Raw genomic sequence first — 17684 nt, forward strand, 5'->3', positions numbered from 1 at the left:
GAGCATTCATGAGATGTTAATGAATGCAAACGGTGTTCATGCCACTAGTCAGTGGGATAACCGACGTGCCATTAAACTGCCGTCGGGAGGAATCGCAAACCATTTTTACGCCAGCGGGTTTCCGATCTTTTTTGGCTCCTGCTAGATTCTCCGCTCCTGCCCATCACAAAACCTCCCACGGGAGGGATGAGAAAATTCTGCCAGAGTATTTATCCTATTCCCACAGGTGGCACCTGTTCTTGTTACAGAAGAGAAGCCCTGTTGTCAGAAAGGTAAATGTGTTTAGATGTTTTACATTTTTTTAAGCTGCTTTGCTCATCAGTAAGAGGAGTGAAAAATCTCAATTCTCTTTGCTCCCTCCCTTTGACCTGAACTACCCACCCAGTCCAAGCCCTGGCCCCACTTTCTCTCTCACTTGCTCCTACCCTGCCAATGCCAACCTGCCCCCAGTGCTGTCCTCTCTTGCCATGGCCCTGTCTTGTTAACCAACCCAGTTCATCCAGCCTTCCAACTTGCTATATACCACAACATCCTGCATTTATATAGTGCCTTTAACGTAGTGCAACATCCTGAAGTACTTCACAGGAGCGCTCTTATACAAAATTTAACACCCAGCCACATGAGGAAATATCGGGACAGGGGATAGAAGTAGGTTTTAAGCAGCATCCAAATGGAGGAGAGAGAGATAGAGATGCGAAGAGATTTAGGGAGGAAATGCCAGAACTTGGCACCAGGTAACCGAAGGCACAGCTGTGGTGAAATTCCCTGGCCTTTTAAAAAGGTAAGGGATAAAAACTGAGTAAGTAAATAAAATAATTGAGCAACGCTCAAAGGAAATTGGAGACCGATAGAATAAAGACAAGACCGAGGAAAGGAGAAATAGAAAAAGGGATGAAGAATGCGAAATAAGAGTTGGGCATAAAGAAATACAGAAAAATCTGAATAAAAATCACCTTGAGAGTGGTTCAGAATTGGCAACGGCCAAATACGATGGCTTCAGTCTTGTTGATACTAAGATGAAAAAAGATCTTGCTCATCCAGGCCTTAATAAGCAGCCAGAAAATGCAGTAGCGGCTATAGAGTTATAGGTATTGGTAGAGAGTGACAGCTCAGTTTCAAAGCAAACATACGAAAGCTGACCCAGAAGAAGGGCAAGGCAAGGGAAAGAGCACAGCGTTTAGATGAGGAATAGAAGGAATCCAAGGATACAACCAAGGTACACGTGTAGAACGGAAGGGGTAGCCTTTCCACGAGCTGTGCTGGTTTCATTGAGACAAATTGCAGTAGGGCCAAGCCTGGCCAGTGACATAGAATTGGCACTCTTGGCTATGTTCCAGCATGAAGTTTCCTGGAGACTGAACTGTATTAATAAAGGACACAATGGGTGAATCACATATTACTGGAATAACTGTGTACATTTCCATTTTGTTATAAACCTTTCAAAAGACAATAAATATATAATTTAAAAAAAACACTTTAGTCATCACTGTCAATATTGTCAGAGAGTACACCGTGTGCTCTCAGGGTCGTTTTTCCGAGGAAACATTGAAACACTGACGAAAGTGTAGACAAACACAAGCGGTATCTTTTTGATCTGGAAAATGAGGTAACTAAGGTTATAAAGTCCTAGTAAAACATATACATTCCAGTATAATATATTCGGTTTAAGGTGAACAAAAATGGTTCATACAAAGAGGTGCCTATAGAACAGACAAGATATACATAAATTATTTTCAATGCTGGGTTAAATTGAAGGCAAAAAGTCATAACCTCAAGATAAGTATTAGATCCATAAAGGAAGAGATTATAGAATACTTTTTGCAAACTGAATTATCAGAATGTGGCTTACTTTGCACTGTGGTGATCAGTGTTAAGTCCTGGGGGCTACCATTGACCAGAAACTGAAATGGGCCGGCCATTTAAATATGCTGGCAACAAGAGCAGGTCAGAGACTGGAAATTCTGAGGATCTCACCTCCTGACTCCCCAATGCCAGTTCAATGAGTGCAGCTCCTACAACAGTCAAGAAGCTCGACACCATGCAGGACAAAGCAGTCCGCTTGATTAGCACCCCTTCCACCACCTTAAATATTCACTCCCTCCAGCACAAATGCACAGTGGCAACAGTGTGTTCTTTCTACAAATTCTTTATACAAGATGCACTGCAACAACTCACCAAGGCTCCTTCAACAACACCTTCCAAACCCACGATCTCTACCACCTAGAAGGACAAGGGCAGCACATGCATGGGAATACCACCACCTGCAAGTCCCCCTCCAAACCACACACCATCCTGACCTGAAACAATATCGCTGTTCCTTTTGACTCAAAATCCTGGAATTCCCTCCCTAACAGCACTGTGGGAGCACCTGCACCAGATGGACTGCAGTTCACTACCACCTTCTCAAGGGCAATTAAATGTGGGCAATAAGTGCTGGCCTGGCCAGCAATGCCTGCATCCCATGAAAGAATGTAAAAAAAACTTGCAGCATCTAAAAAAGATACTGCATAATTATTTAGGAATATAAAGGAAGTATTGGGAGTGAGCTGATAATCAGGACTGCTATACCTTGTCTCATTTGTATTATAACAAATCTCCACAACACCACATATTGCATTGTATGGTGTGGCAACACCACAGCAACCATTCAAGGACCAAGGGATTGATTAAGAAGGGGAAAATAGAGTACGAGAGTAAGCTTGCGGGGAACATAAAAACTGACTGTAAAAGTTTCTATAGGTTTGTGAAGAGAAAAAGGTTGGTGAAGACAAATGTAGGTTCCTTACAGTCAGAAACAGGGAAATTTATAACGGGGAACAAAGAAATGGCTGACCAACTAAATACATACTTTGGTTCTGTCTTCACAAAGGAGGACACAAATAACATACCAGAAATGTTGGGGAACACAGGGTTTAGTGAGAGGGAGGAACTGAAAGAAATCAGCATTAGTAGGGAAATAGTGTTGGAGAAATTGATGGGATTGAAGACCGATAAATCCCCGGGGCCTGATAATCTACATCCCAGAGTACTTAAGGAAGCGGCCCTAGAAATAGCGGATGCATTGGTGATCATCTTCCGAGATTCTATTGACTCTGGAACAGTCCCTATGGATTGGAGGGTAGCTAATGTAACCCCACTATTTAAAAAGGGAGGTAGAGAGAAAACAGGGAATTATAGACCAGTCAGCCTGATGTCGGTAGTGGGGAAAATTCTAGAGTCCATTATAAAAGATTTAATAGCTGAGCACTTGGAAAATAGTGGCAGAATTGGACAGAGTCAGCATGGGTTTATGAAAGGGAAATCATGCTTGACAAATCTACTGGAATTTTTCGAGAATGTAACTAGTAGAGTTGATGGGGGGGGGGGCAGAGGATGTGGTTTATTTGGACTTTAAGAAGGCTTTCGACAAAGTCACACATAAGAGATTGGCGTGTAAAATTAAAGCGCATGGGATTGGGGGTAGTGTATTGAGATGGATAGAAAACTGGTTGGCAGACAGGAAACAAAGAGTAGGAATAAATGGGTCTTTTTCCGAATGGCAGGCAGTGACTAGTGAGGTACCGCAGGGATCGGTGTGGGGACCCCAGCTATTCACAATATATATTAATGATTTAGATGAGGGAATTAAATGTAATATCTCCAAATTTGCAAATGACACAAAGCTGGGTGGGAGGGTGAGCTGTGAGGAGGATGCAGAGATGCTTCAGTGTAATTTGGACAAGCTGAGTGAGTGGGCAAATGCATGGCAGATGCAGTATAATGTGGATAAATGTGAGGTTATCCACTTTGGTAGAAAAAACAGGAAGGCAGATTATTATCTGAATGGCTATAAATTGAGAGAGGGGAATGTGCAACGAGACCTGGGTGTCCTCGTACACCAGTCGCTGAAGGTAAGCATGCAGGTGCAGCAGGCGATAAAGAAGGCAACTGGCATGTTGGCCTTCATAGCGAGAGGATTCGAGTACAAGAGCAGGGATGTCTTGCTGCAATTATACAGGGTCTTGGTGAGACCACACCTGGAATATTGTGTGCAGTTTTGGTCTCCTTATCTGAGGAAGGATGTTCTTGCTGTAGAGGGAGTGCAGCAAAGGTTTACCAGGCTGATTCCTGGGATGGCGGGACTGACATATGAGGAGAGATTGAGTCGATTAGGATTATATCTGCTGGAGTTCAGAAGAATGAGGGGGGATCTCATAGAAACCTATAAAATTCTAACAGGACTGGACAGGGTGGATGCAGGAAGGATGTTCCTGATGTTGGGGGCATCCAGAACCAGGGTTCACAGTCTGAGGATATGGGGTAGACCATTTAGGACTGAGATGAGGAGAAATTTCTTCACCCAGAGAGTGGTGAGCCTGTGGAATTCGCAGCCACAAAGTAGTTGAGGCCAAAACATTGTATGTTTTCAAGAAGGAGTTAGATATAGCTCTTGGGGCGAAAGGGATCAAAGGAAATGGGGAGAAAGCGAGAGCAGCTATTGAGTTAGATGATCAGCCATGATCATAATGAATGGCGGAGCAGGCTCGAATTGCCGAATGGCCTACTCCTGCTCCTATTTTCTATGTCTATGTTCTATATCAGGCAAATTGCATTTGTGTTTAAAACAACATATTAAAGAATTAGTTTTTTTTAATACAATTTTGATTGTTAATATTTCCCCCATACATCCCCTATTCCCCTTGTAACACACACAATGAAGTGAGACCTAGAAACCTAGCAAGGAGATTTCTTCTGTTCTCTATCTGTATCAACAATTTATTTACAAATGGAGTACAAAGAAAATCTTTCCTTCATATCAGTGTGTTTTGTATCAGTTCAAATTTCATGGCAGTTTGTGGCTTGGCAATCTGCCAATACACCTGCAGGGACAAAAGAAATAAGTTCTATCTACATAAAACGGGAGAACTCTGGCAGCTAATTACTACCTTTCAGCCTCTTCTCCGTTATCAGCAAAATTATGAAAAGGAGCTTTCAACAGTGCCATGAAGCAACACTACTTAATCTCCTCGCTGGCATTTAGTTAATGTTCCTCCAGAAACATCCAGCTCCAGATCTCTTCACAGCCTTGATCCAGACATGGGCACAAGAGCACAACACCAGGAGTGAAAATTGCAAACAGAAAGCTGAAAATTGCAGCCCTCAAAGCCAAGGCAGCATTCAGCCAACTATGGTACTAAGGATCGTTGGCAAACCTGTGGTAAATAGTGGGTGAGGGCAAAACCTTCATAGCTAAAGCCATGTGTTGTATATGTATGTTTGAGGGTGATAGAATAATTAATACTGAGGAAGAATGCAACAGAATACAAGAAGACATTAATAAACTTGTTAAATGGTGTACAATTGTCAAATTAATTTCAATATAGTTAAGTGTGAGGTGATGAATTTTGGTAGAAAGAATATTGCTGAAAAGGGAGACAGGTTGCTGATGCTTTTCGTCTTACACTCATCAGGACAAGCGCAAGCTTACCGAATTTCAAACAATCACAACAATTTATACTACAGGGGAAAAGGGTGCTGATTGGTTGACAAGTCAACTCTGATTAGCTGAGGTGTTGTCATGGAGAAAGCAACAGGGAACTATAGGCTCCCCAAGCTCCTGGGTACTTCATAAAAGGTGCAAAGCTTGAACATATTCTTTTGTTTGCAGAGAACAGGTCCCTGCATGTGGCTCGAGTCGATGAGTGCAAGATGAAAAGCTTCAGCAACATGTCTCTCTTTTCAGCAATATTCAAATTCTATAGGAAAAGTATAAAACCACATACGTTGGAGCATTAGAGTATAAACAGGGTAGAGGAGGAATGTTATTTAGGGGTACAAATCACCAAAAGTAATAATGCATATTAATAAGGTAAGCCATGAAATGGGTTTCATTTCTGTAGGAGCAGAATTGAAAAACAGGTTATGTTAAACTTGTATAGAATATGGGTAGGGGTGGGGGGGGCACGATGCTGGGAACAGTTATGGACTCCACATGATACGAAGGATATAAAGGCACTGAAGGTGCAAAAGAGATTCACAAGGATAATATCCAAGCAAAGAGTATATATAATCATGAAAGTCTGGGGCACTTTTCTGAGACTGAGAGGTGACCTGATGGAGGCCTTTAAGGTTAAAGAAGAATTGATAGGGGAAAGTCTTTCCACTTATGGTCTGTCCAAAACTAGAGGACATAAATATAAGGTAGTCACTAATTATTCCAACAGAGGAACCTCCTTACCCAAAGAGTAATACGACTGTGCAATGTGTTACCACAAAGAGTAGTTGAGGCGAATAGCATAGATACATTTAAAGGGAAGCTTGATAAACAATTGTGGATGAAAGAAATGGAAGGATATGCTGACAGGGTTAGATAAAGATGGATGGGAGGAAGCTTATAAATGCTGGTAAAGACCAGTTAGGCTAAAAGGTCTTTTTTAATGCTGTGGATTCCACATAAAGAAAGGTGGTCACGGTTGTTGGAAACCAATCATCAGAGCCCCAGGATATCACTGTAGGAATTCCTCATAAAAGTAACCAGGCCCCAACTATCTTTGTCTCCTTCATCAGCGATTTTAGTGTTCAGCTCTACATATTCTTCCAGTTTCACTTACTCTTCCAGTTCACAGCTTGACCTGGACAATATCCTGGCTCAGGCTGACAAGTGTTAGGTAACATTTGTGATAAATAAATGCTAATTAATAGTCATCTTCACTCAAAGCCTCTCCACAAGGCAGGAGAATTATGGGATACCCACCATTTGCAAGGATGGGCACAGCCACAATAGCACATAAGAAAGCCAACATCATTCAGGACGTAGCAGTTCACTTGCTCACTAGGCTCAAAATGTACCCCTTCCACCAGCTCAGGATACATTGCTACAACTCATCAAGCTTACTTCAACAGCACCACTCAGCTCCACAATTTCCTGCACAAGGAAGGAGAAGGACAGTAATATTATGACAAGACTATCATGTCATAGGTCACACACCATACTGACTGAGACAGATATCATCATTGCTTCGCTATCACTGGAATTCCCCATTGTGGGCAAACCATCATCACAAATACTGTAGTGGTCTAAGGAGAAGGTCCACCACCATCTCATCTGGGCATCAAGGGATGGATAATGAAAACTGAGGTTTTACCAGCATGGCCCACATGCTGAGAGCAACTATTTTAAAGAACAGGTCCATAACATTTTAGCATTATTCAACCCAAGTTCCTTGTGAGTGTGGCTGTGTTGGAAATGCCAAATTGCTCCTATAATTGAAAAAAAAACAAGAGGAATTCAAGTGTAAACTTATTTTAATTAGCTTTCACAACTTCAAAAATATTAATCATGTGACAGAGCTTTTTCCAACTCACATTCTGCCCATGAATGGCAACAAGCAAACAACAATTTTCAGGTTGAAAGTGGTTTCCAATTTTTTTTCTGAACGCACCTGTATTAAACTTGCTTTTTTTTTTAAACTAAACTTTATATGGTTTCAGCACCAAAAACCAAACAATCTTTAATTTTCTCAAAAAAACCCTCCCTCCCAGTTTCATGTGCTGTGTCATTCCTTACACCCTACAAAGCTGCAAGAATCAATTTCCATACTTTGCAAAGGCAACGTGTTAATTGAGTGATTCATAAAATATTAATGAGTTGGGACTGTGTACATCAGTTGCTAGGCAACAAAATGCATTATGAGCTTGAATTTACAGACAGGTATCTGATTTTTCGCTACCAGCATATACATGAAACTCATGTTTGGGTTATGAAGAGAAGCAGAATGGGTGTGTATGGAGTAGTGGACATAAGGAAAATGAATTGCCAAGGGAGATTTTAGAGCAAACTCATCGGGTGGTTTGGTCCTGAAGAGCATTACTTCCAACTCATGTAATATTTATACAGGAAAATCAACTAATGTTGAATATCAATATTTCCTGGTCTCTGAACTTTTAAAAAAAATTCTGCTTTTCTATTTTTCCTACCAAAGGGAATAGCTTCACATTTCATCCATCTTCCACTTTCTTGCCTACTCACTTAACCTGTCTAAATTCTTTTGCAGCCTCTCTGCATCCTCCTCACAACTTACTTTGTATCGTCAACAAACTTGGATACACTGCATTTGATCCCCTAATCTAAGCCATTGATATAGATCGTAAATAAGTAAGGTCCAAGCCGTAATCCTTGTGGAAAACCCATTAGTTGTAGAAAGTGACTTGTCTTTTCCTTCTCTGTTTTCTGTCCAGAAACCAATCCTCAGTCTATGCTGGTATGTTACCCTCTAATCCCATGAGCCCTTATCTTATGCAATATCCTTTTGGCACCTTGTCAAATGCTTTCTGAAAATCAAATACACTACATCTGCTGTTTCCACCTTATCCACCCTCATAGTTACATTCTCAAAAAAAACCCTTAACAAGTTGTCGAACAGATTTCTCTTTCATAAATTCATGTCGCCTCTGCCTAATCATATTGATAAAGAACCTCATAATGGCCTCATGAGTAAAGTCAGAAAACGTAGAGTCAGAGGACAGGTGGTGAAATGGATAGAAAGCTAGCTCCAAAACAGCAAATAGGAGTTAAGGTATTACTCAGACTGGCAGAAAGTAGGTAGTGGTGTTCTACAAGGATCAGTGCTGGGGCCACTGTTGTTCACCATTTACATAATCAATCTGGACTCGAGAATCAGAAATACAATTTCAAAATTTGCAGAAGATACAAAATTTGTGCAAAACAGAGGAAGACTATGACAAAATATAAGATGTTAATAAACTTGCAGATTGGGCATGTAATTAGCAAATAAACTTCAATGGAGATGAGTGTGAGATGGTATATTTTGGTAGGAAGATTAAGAAGGTGACATGGTCCTTGGAAAATCAGGCCTGAATTTTCTTGTTCCTGTGGAAATGGGACTGGGGGATTGGGGGCTGGAAAAACAGAAGAGAACCATAACAGGATGGCTCCCCGGTGTGTTCCTGCCTCTGGAGGACTTTCCAATGGGCAGTCTGAGAACTAGGTTGGCTGCCTGCTCCATGGAGGCAGACAGCCAATTAGGCGCCATTCTGCGATGGTACCAGTATTTTCCCACTGTCAGAATGGTCCCTGCTGAGTTCAGAAGCCACCATTTCAATCAAGGTGACCTCCCGGCAGCAGGCCTGGTAGTCATTGGAGCCAGAGGCCCAATGCCCCAGCGATGGGGCTGCACGAGTGAAAGGTTGCAACTGCATCTGTCACTACTCCTGTTGAGGGGTTTCCCCTCCACCCCAATGACTCTAACGGCTTCAGGCCTTATTATTTGATGCTTTCAATGTAGGCAAGCAAGGGCGTGTCCACGATGAGGCGCCCTTGCACTCACCTGCCTGCCCGAGAAGTGCCTACCGCCTCAGCAGCGCCTACCTCTTCTGGGGGCGGGGTGATGTGGCCTGCCAGCCATCTGACTAGGGCTTCATCTTTGAGAACACACCAACCATCTTTAATAGGACAGCGAACACGAAGGCGGGTAATTGGGAGGCTGCCTCCCAGAAGGTTGCGCCAGTTGGCATGCTGATGACATGGGCGGGCATGGGAGCCCCATATGGGCCTGATGTTGGAGCCCTGCACCCAATGGAAAATTTATCCCTAAATGTCTACATGGGGGAGAGGAGCAGAGGGATCTGGGAGTACTGATACATGAATCACTAAAAGTAGTGATGCAGGTTAATAGGGCCTTAGAAATAAAAGCACTGGCCTTTATTACAGTGTCAATACAACTGAAAGGCAGAGAATTTATTTTAAATTTGTATGGAATCTTGATCAGACGAATGTGGAGTACTGTGAACAGCTCTGATCTCCGTATTATTAAAAAGGAAACAGGGACACTGGAGAAGGTGCAAAAAATATTCACTCAAGTAATACAGAACTGAGAAGTTTTACCTATCAGGAAAGATTGAACAGGCTGGGGTTCTTTTCTGTAGAAAAGAGTAGACAGAGGGCTGGCCTTTTAGAGCGGTTTTAAATTGTGAAAGGGTTTGATAGGGAAACGTAGAGAAAATGTTGCCACTTACAGGGAGACCAGAACTAGGGGCCAGAGGAATGAGATTGTTTCTCATAAGTCCTATTCAGAAATTTACCCGGAGAATGGTTAGGATGGGAGCCACAAGGAGTAGTGAGGCAACTGGCACAGATGTATTTAAAAGCATGATAAACACATAGGGGAGAAAGAATTAGAAGAATCTGTTGCTCTGGTTAGATGAAGACGGCAGGAGGCTTGTGTGGAGTATAAACACTGCCATGGACCTCTTGGGCTGAGTGGCCCGTTTCTGTGCTGTAAATACTATGTGCTACGATGTAAATCTTTCCTTAATTACCTTCTGTCCCAATGACGCTGCAAATCCCACCCTGTTTTATCTGGATGATTAATGCTCAGGATAAAATTAGCCTGTACAGTTGATCACTCCAGGAAATAAATAACCACATCTTAACCAAAACCTTTCAAGGATTTTTTGTTTATATTCCTAGTTGTTTGAAGAACTTTCTAGAATTTAATGACCTACAACCTCTGGAGCTAAACACCCACAGTCATTGCTAGGTAGGAATGGCACTCCCTATTGATATAGTTGGTGAAATTATGGCAGATGGTGGTGTAGTGGGAGAGGCCCATAAGGGCATGGGTTCAAGTCCCATTATGGCAGCTGGTGGGATTTAAATTCAATTAATTAATAATTTTAGTTGTATAAAAATCTGGCATTGAAAGCTGGCCTCAGTAATGTTGACAGTGGGCAGGATATTTCAGATGGCAGGGCTCTGAGGAAGATTAGCTAGCTGGGGAATGGGACTTCTGCCCCTTGCTCAGGAGGAAGTCCCCAGCAGCAGCAATTCCCAGATTCTGGAGCCCAGGAACAGCTGAGTTTGAGGAAATCTGAAATCAAAACAGAAAATGCTGGATATACTCAATAGGTCTAGCAGCATCTGTGGAGAAACAACAGAGTTAATTTTTCAGGTCGATGGACTTTCATCGGAACTGGAAATGTAATATGTTTTCAGCAAGTGAAAGGAGGGAGGGTGGAAAAAGAACAAAAGGGTGATAGGGTGGAAGATGGGAGACATTAAATAACAAATTAAGATTAAATGACAAAGGATGTGCTAAGAAGGTGTCTGTGGGTAGGCTATCAACTAATATTCATTATAAACCCATAGCTACTTCTGCTGTACTTCCTCACACCTTGCTTCCTGTAAGAATTCCATTCCATTCGCCAAGTTTCCCCAACTCCATCACATCTGTTCTGATGATGCAACCTTCCACACCAGCGCTTCTGATGCGTATTCTTTTCTCCTCAACCAAGGAATACCCCCATCATGGTTGACAGGGCCCTCAACCATTTCCGTCCCTTTTCCCACACTTCTTCTCTCACACCTTCTCCTCCCTCACAGAGCCACGATAGAGTTCCCTTTGTCTTCACTTTTCTTCCCACCAGCCTCTATTTAAAGTATCATGCTCCACCATTTCCACCATCCCCAGCATGACGCTACCACCAAACACATTTTTTCCTTCCTTCCCTGTCAGCGTCCCAAAGGGACCATTCCCTCCACAATATCCTGGCCAGCTCCTCAGTTACCCCCAACAGCCCTCCCCTTCCCACAGCTCCTTGCCATGCAAACGCAGGAGATGCAACACCTACCCTATTACCTCCTCCCTCCTCACCATCCAAGACCCCAAACACTCCTTCCAGGTGACACAGCAATTTACATACACTTCTTTCAATTTAGTATACTGTATTCGCTACTCACAATATGGTCTCCTCTGCACTGGAGAGAGCAAATCCATATTGGGTGACTGCTTTGCAGAACACCTCCGTTAAGTCCACAAGCATGTCGCTGAGCTTCCTTTGACCTGTTATTTTAATTCTCCACCTTGCTGTCACACTGACCTCTCTGTCTTGAGCCTACAGCCGTGTTCCAAAGAAGCTTAACGCAACCTTGAGGAACATTACCTCACCTTTTGATTAGGCACTTTGTAGCCTTTTGGACTCAACATTGAGTTCAGCAACTTCAGATTGTAATCCATGCCCCCATTTTGTTTCCTTTTCTTAATTTTGTTTTTATCCTGATTTGCTTTCGGATGGCACCTCTTCTAGGCACATCTATTGTTTTTTTAACTTGTCACTTAATATCTTCCATCACCTGCCCTATTACAGGCCTCACGTTTTTTTCACCCTCCCCCATTTCACTTGCTTAAAACTCTTTACATTTCTAATTTTATTTCACCCAGTCACCGTAACCTTCTGTTCCATTCTTTCTCATGTGTTTACTCAACTTCCTATTAAAAGTATCTGTGCCATTCACCTCAACCATTCCATGTGGTAGCAAGGTCCACATTCTCACCAATCTCAAACCCTCATGTGGGCCATGCAAAATCCACTCCTTCCCAAGCCCCCAACATCTAATGCTTTGTCTCACCTGTCTCAAGAACTAGCCTCAGCCATCAACCCAACACCCCAGTTGCACACCCTGGCTTTCAATCATGAGCTTTAGCAAAGGTAAGGCACTTAAATTGGTGACAGCAATATCAGAGCATGTGTGAGAGCCAAATGAGGCATTGGCAGGCATAGGGAGACATACAGAAGAGAGGAGGCTGTGGAAAGAAGATACTTATCAAAAATGTGATAGAGGAAAAGTGAGAACCAAACAGAACGGTGCAGACAGTACAGTTGGAAAAATGTCTGACAGCCACGCGGGGAAATGAGAGTGGAACCCAAAGACAGAGGGCAACAGAAAGAGCTAGAGACTGGACAAGAAGCAGAGAAACAGTTAAAATATAAGAGACCCAACTACTGTTGTAATTTGTCCCTGAGTAACTGAATGGGAGATCATCAAGTTATATATAAAGAATACACACTGCTTACTGGCAGTTTACTGATGGTACTTCTGAGTTATGTGTGGGATACCACTCAGACGTTAAATTTACACATATCGCTGGTCAATGTTGTTTATCCTATATTTTCACTGTACATGTAGGTTGAATATTGATAGTTTATTTGCTAAACTTAGCACAGTTTGCATTCCTGAAATTGTGTGATGGGGCATGTGACACATCTACATCCATACACAATGATGGCATAATTTCAACTGTCCTCCTTCATGCCGATTACCAACAAAGCACAGAAGCACTTTTCACATTCATAGCACCATAGCAACACCCATCATCAGTCAATCAAAACCATTCAATATTGCTTGCAATGAAGAACTCAGGTCTTCTGAAAATGTAAAACTCCAGGGTACTGGCAAAGTTCATAATGAAAGACAGCAGAACAAAACATCCATGCTGGATGTTACCTCAGTCTTTTAATCGACAAATTAACAATCCACTCACAGACTTCCGAAACAAAATTGACCACACTCCAGAAGACCTGGAGCTGTTTTTCTTCACATACAAGATAAGCTCTTCAGCAGCAAGAACTAGACCAACGTATATTTCTTTACAAATCAGAAATCAAATCTATGTTCTCCAAATAATGTTGCACACAATCAATGCAGTGAAGTATAACGTACTAGGTTCTTGTCTTCAACAAAATACAACCGTTCCATTTCAAAATGGTGAAGATTCGAGGATATCATGCATCTTTGTTTTAAAAAGCTCAGAAACAACTTACATTTCCAAAATGCAAAGAATGATTTGCAGAATTTACTGAGCATGGAAACCAAAAATGCACAGCATTACCAAATTGAGTCATCGTGTAATTCAACCTTCATAGAATGCTCCAACTTGGTAACCAGACACAACGGTACAACATTCCAAACTTCCCATCGTTAAACAAGATGACCTGAATGTGAATCATCAATGCCAGTTGGAAATACATAGAAATCATTCATATTAACTATCAAGAGCATTCCCATATTCAAAACTGGAAAATTCACCCTTTGAAGTTAAGATGCTCCTGAATGTCTCAGCAAATTAAAGATATCCTTATATTTAAAAGTACAATTTAGGAGACTTTCTTCACTATTTCCACTCTACACAGCAACTAATTCAAATCAGTGTTGAAGTCAGGTCTATTATCACAACAACACCCAAAGAATCCTTTTGTGAAAATAAACACCCACAAAACACTTCACTGTCCCTGGATTAAAATCGTTAAATTCCCTACCTAATAGCACTGTGGGCTACCTACATCAGTTGGACTGCGGTATTCAAGAAAGTGGTTCACCACCACCTCAAGGGTAATTAGGAATGGATACAAAATTAGCTGAAAAATAGGAATTAGAGGGTAATGATCAATGGATATTTTTCGGGCTGGAGGGAGGTTTGTAATGGAGTTCCCCAAGGGTCGGTATTGGGACCCTTGCTTTTCCTGATATATATTAATGATCTTGGTGTGCAGGGGCCAATTTCAAAGTTTGTGGATGATAGAAAGCTTGGGAGTGTTGTGAACTGCAAGGGGGGCGGTGTGGAACTTCAAGAGGACATAGACAAGTTAGTGGAGTGGGCAGATAGGTGGCAGATGAAGTTCAATGTGTGAGGTTATGCATTTTGCTAGGAAGAACATGGACAGACAATATAAAATAAGGGGTGAAATTTAGAAGGGGGTGCAGGAGCAGAAAGACTTGGGTATATATGCGTACAGATCATTGAAGGTGGCAGGACAGTTGGAGAGAGCAGTTAATAAAAGCATATAGTATCCTGGGCTTTATTAATAGGGGCATAGAGTACAAGAGCAGGGAGCTTATGCTGAATTTATATAAGGCACTCGTTAGACGTCACCTGGAATATTGTGTACAGTTCTGGGCACCACATTATAGGAAGGATGTGAACGCATTGGAGAGAGTGCAGAAGAGGTTTACAAGAATGGCTTCAGGGATGAGAAACTTCAGCTATGAGGATAGATTGGAGAGGCCGGAACTGTTCTCCTTGGAGAGAAGAAGGCTAAGAAGAGATTTGATGGAGATGTCCAAAATCATGAGGGGGGTCGACAGAGTAGATAGGGAGAAGCTGTTCCTGTTCGTAAAAGGATCAAGAACGAGAGGGTACCAACTTAAAGTGCTTTGCAAAAGAAGCAAATTTGACATGAGAAAAAAACTTTTTCACGCGAGTGGTTCAGGTCTGGAATGCACTGCCTGGAAGTGTGGTGGAGGCAGGTTCAATCGAGGCATTCAAGAGGGCATTGGATGATTATTTGAATAGAAACAATGTGCAAGGGCAAGAGGAAAAGGCAGGGCAATGGCACGAGCTCATAATGCTCATTTGGAGAGCCAGTGTAGACACGATGGCCCAAATCGATGCCATTAAAATGTTGTGATTCTATAAAGGCTGGCCTGCCAGCATGCTCACATCCCATGAATGAACAAAAAAAGTCACATATTAATTTTTTGTTGAAAAAATAATTTACAAAGATTTACATTCCACTCCTCTTAATGTAAACGTGCTTCATTCAAATCATTCAGTAATTAACATTTTAGCACTAATTCCCATTTTGCTGCGTTTGCAAATGTCCTCACTCAAATTATTGGACCATTTGAAATGATAACATTAACATGACTGAAGTATCATTAGCAGGCTTTATAAAGATGGGTGATATAATACATGGTGAGACTGGTAGTTTGCTGAAAAACTACCGCAATGAGTAAGTCTGACCTGCCTAACTCATGCATCCGGATTATCAACTTTAAATTCTGAAACAACCAGACCGAACGAAAAATAAAACCCTGCTGTCTGGGCTATTTGATGTAACAGATGGAGAACCAATGCAACGAGAATGTCACAATCTTGTTTAATCCCGGTTTTGACTCAGCAATATTGATACTAAGATTGCTTCCTGAATAAAATCAGCCTCCTGGATTATTTGTACCCTTTAATTAGAGGGAGAAAAAAAATCTCACGCTTGCACTGTTAAAGTTCACACTGTGCCAGATGTTCATCATCCAGATAACACCTCAGTCAGTAGACTCGAATAGAGAGCATTTTTCAGAGCTGGTCTTGGAATTGAGACCATGATTTAAAACACCGAGAAACAAGACTGTTTTTTGAAGAAATTGTTGTAAAAGACAAATGGAATTTATCTCAACCATTTTGTCCAGTTTCTGAAACAAATAATGCAAAAGGTAAAACCATCATAAGAGGGAGAGCGGACATATATGTAATATATAAAGACTAGATTAGTATGTGTAAAAACACTCATACATGTATAATATATCGATTCTTTATATAAACTCTTAAGATATATGCATACTATTTATGTAAAACTCGGTATATAAATTTGAGATTCGTGTACATTGACGGTTAATATATAATAAACTCTTCAGATTTGTACATAGTTATAAAAGACTCGATCCATATATAAACACGAGACACAATATATCGACGCTTGATGCATACAATATATAAACTCAAACTTAGGACATAAAGTCTCGATCTACATGTAAACTGAGACCATTGAGATGACATTATATAAACTCTTAAGATATATACATATTTATATAGACTCCATATATATAAACTCGAGATTGATAATCTGTATTGACTCGATATGTAAAATACATAGATTCTTAAGATATTATGTTTATATAAAGACTTGATGCATCTAATATGTCTATAAACTCGTGTATTCATATATACACATAGTGTCTTGTGCCTGGTAATCAGGTTTATATGGTTAATGAATGATGTTACTGTTCGTGTGTAGTTGTGACGCTGGGAGGTGGGGTAAAAGGGGCTGCGAGGGGCTGGAGAGGGCGTTCGGCCCCAGGGAGGCGGATCCAACACTATAACATAGCAAGCTGACAGGCATTGGTGGGGAAGGACAGACGCATCCGCGGATACATTACATTACTCCTCAGACGGTCGCCGGCTCCAGGACTGAGACCTTGATCCATCTGTACGCCCGTGTGACATCTGGACAGCAGCAGCAGCCCAGCCACATTCCCTGACTGCCCAGGAACAACACCAGACACCAGAGTCAGGGGGACAGCAGCCAGACACACTGAACCCGGGTAAGCAGCACATGTGAGGGAGATGTACAACAATAAGAGACAGAGAGAGAGAGAGAAAAAAGAAAAAAATCCAGCCGGGGCGGCTGCTGCGGATTTGATTTCTGTGGCTTGAATGGAAAGGCGCGCGTTTGCACGTACACGAGCTGTTTTTTTTTGTGAACTTTTACTTCGATGTCCCTTCAAGTTTCCTTTTTGTCCTGGGTGACCATGTGGAAATGGGGAGAACTGTGCAAATGCCAGGGTCCCAGGCATGAGCCTTGCCACTGAGGTAAAGCCTGAAATCATAGCAGAGCTTTATTGGGCAGGGTATTGAAATTCTAACCAGGAACTTAACTCCACTGGTCGCTGACTGACCCAGTGCTGGTGAGTGTGTGTGAGAGAGAGAGTGTGTGTGTGATTTTGCACTTCTTTCTGTACCTGTGCCTGTTTCTCTGCCTCACAACCAGTGATTTGCATTTTCTACCCCTTCTTCCAAATTGTGCAATGAAATTCAGGCATGAAGTTGGAGAACCTGCGACACTTGGTATTCTGAGAGTTGCCTGGAGAGGCTATGCTCACACTTCTTAGGCTTGGCATGGGTTGCAGGATTACTGTGACCTCTTACCCTGTGCTTAAGCTGTATTTTTAGTGTCATCGCCATGTTAAGATTGTGTGTGTCTGTGTGTGCTAGCAACAAGAGTGGAGTTTAATGCTGCCTGTGCCAGTTTAATCTGGTCAGTACCAATGTGGATGAAATCTTCTCCAAGAACTG

At 41.9% G+C, this 17684-nt stretch overlaps 1 protein-coding gene across 1 annotated transcript in view; it reads left to right on the forward strand.

Moving 5' to 3' along the window:
• The first annotated feature begins 16729 nt into the window (after positions 1 to 16729).
• Positions 16730 to 17684, forward strand: part of LOC144681562 (sodium-coupled neutral amino acid transporter 3-like) — a 142812-nt gene continuing 141857 nt past the window's right edge. The window contains exon 1 of the mRNA XM_078543245.1: positions 16730 to 16933. The gene's annotated coding sequence lies outside the window, so the exon portion shown is untranslated. The remainder of the gene's footprint in view (positions 16934 to 17684) is intronic.

The sequence above is a fragment of the Cetorhinus maximus genome, chromosome 6 (genome assembly GCF_964194155.1).
Source record: "Cetorhinus maximus chromosome 6, sCetMax3.hap1.1, whole genome shotgun sequence".
In the NCBI taxonomy this organism is placed as follows: Eukaryota; Metazoa; Chordata; class Chondrichthyes; order Lamniformes; family Cetorhinidae; genus Cetorhinus; species Cetorhinus maximus.